Source organism: Condylura cristata, unplaced genomic scaffold (assembly GCF_000260355.1).
Source record: "Condylura cristata isolate star-nosed mole 26May11 unplaced genomic scaffold, ConCri1.0 scaffold00031, whole genome shotgun sequence".
In the NCBI taxonomy this organism is placed as follows: Eukaryota; Metazoa; Chordata; class Mammalia; order Eulipotyphla; family Talpidae; genus Condylura; species Condylura cristata.
In genome coordinates, this window is record NW_004567132.1 from 2,623,643 (window position 1) to 2,625,832 (window position 2,190).

The 2,190-nt window shown below is 37.9% G+C and overlaps 1 protein-coding gene across 3 annotated transcripts in view; it reads right to left on the bottom strand.

The window, feature by feature from the left end:
* CCDC88A (coiled-coil domain containing 88A) overlaps positions 1–2,190 on the bottom strand; it is a 137,319-nt gene that overhangs the window by 112,323 nt on the left and 22,806 nt on the right. The window lies entirely within an intron of this gene.

Here is a 2,190-nt window from a genome sequence, read left to right on the forward strand (position 1 = left end):
AGTGCTGTGCTTTAACCTGCTGCGCCACCAGGGAGGGCCGACACTTCTGTGATTTTAATTAATATAGCTGATATTTTCAAAACAGTGGCAATTTAAATCTAACATAAGTCAGATTGTGCCCTTTGTCTTTATTTGATATGTCTGTCTTCTGGGATGAATAACCTTTTATTTCCTTTGAATTTAGATATTCAAAGAAACATAAGATCGGGAATATAACATACTGGCTCATAACTAATAAATGTTATAATGTCTCACTGGTTGATGGAAATTATGTTTGAGCAAGCAATGTCCCCAGATAAATTAAAGGGGCCCTCCCTGGTGGTGCAACGGGTTGAAGCACAAGTTCAATCACCAGGGAGGTGACCCACATGGCACTGCAGACCTCTCCTGTCTCGCCTGCTGCTCCCCTCAGTACTTTGTCAATCTGCCTGTTCTGCTCCCCACTCTGTCTCTGGTGAATCTTCTCATCCCCAGTACTTCTGGCCTATACCCGTGTTCTGTATGCATAAACAAACAACTCTTTTTTAAAAAACTGAAGACACATTGAGATCAAGAGCTTGAATGATTCTGAGGTACCAGATACTAAAGTCAACCCACAAATAAGAATGGAAAAGTATATGACAACAAAAGGAAAAGCAACAAAAGTAAAAATAAACAAGTATGACTATGCCTAGCTAAAAAGCATCCACATGGCAAAGGAAACCATCAACAACATGAAAAGAGAAACATAATGAATGGGAGAAAATATCTGCTAATCATTCATCTGATAAGAGGTTAGAGGTTAACATCCAAAATATTTAAAGTATATACAGAACTCAGTATCAGAAAACCAAACAACCTGACTTAAAAATACAGAGGAATTAAATACACATTTCCTAAGAAACACATTTAAGTGACCAACAAATGCATGAAAAAGTGTTCAACATCACTAATCAAAGAAATTTGCAAGCCAAAACTAAAATCACTAAGTATTACATCAGACCTGTTAGAATGACTACTATCAAAAAGACAGGAACTAGTAATTGTTGGTGAGGATGCAGAAAAAAAGAAACCCTTGTGCACTGTTGGAAGGATTATAAATTGGTGCAACTATGATGGAAAACAATATGGAAGTTCCTCAAAAGAAAAAAAGAACTACCATGTGATACAACAATCTCACTTCTAGGTATAGCCAAAGCAAATTAAAAGATAGGATCTCTAAGTGAAAACTGTACCTCCATGTTCACTGACAGGATAGCGAAACAACTCAAGTATTGAACGACAGATGAATGCATAAAGATGTGAGTAGAGATCCAAAAAGGAGTATTATTTATTCATTAAAAAGTACAAAATTTTGCCACTTGCAACAAATGGATGGACCATGAAGGCATTATGCCAAATGAAGTAAGCAAATACTGTATTTTCTCACTTATCTGTGAAATCTTTAAAAAACAAAGTCAAACTTAAAAAAAAACAGGACGAAACTGATTGCTAGCACTGAGGCGAAGGCATTACAACAGCGAGAAGGTGGTAGAGTACAAACTTTTAGCCATAAGATGAATAGCTTGAAGATCTAATGTAAAACACAATGACATTAGTTGATAACACTAATAATAAGTGAAATTTGATGAGAGTACAAGTGTTCTCAAAGACAAAAATAAGTCATGTGATATGATGGATGTGTTAATTAACTAGACTTATAAGAATTTTCCACAACATATATGCATCAAATCACCACTATAATGCTTTAACTCTCTTCCAATTTTATGCCTTTTTTTTTCTTTTTTATTGGGCATAGAAGACCAAGGGTGTAGGCCAGAGGTGTGGAAGTGAAAGGATTCACCAGAGGCAGAGGGGGGAACAGAACAGGTGGACTGACTGAAATACACTGCTAAGGGGAGCAACAGAAGAGATCTACTGTGCCATATGTAGGTTAGCACCATTGCAGGGAATGGAACTCAGGCCATACTGGTGATAGAGACTTAACTGCTAGGCCACCGGAGAGACCTCCTAATATTATGCTAACTATATTTCAATAAAGAGAAAACATAAAAATTTTATTTAAAAAAAATAAAAATTTCGGCCCTCCCTGGTGGCGCAGCGGGTTAAAGCACACCACTGAGAATCTGAAGCCACTTCCGCATGAGTTCGATTCCCGCCTGCCCCGGAGGAGACCACATGGCGAGCCAGACCTCTCCTGACCCGCCCGCT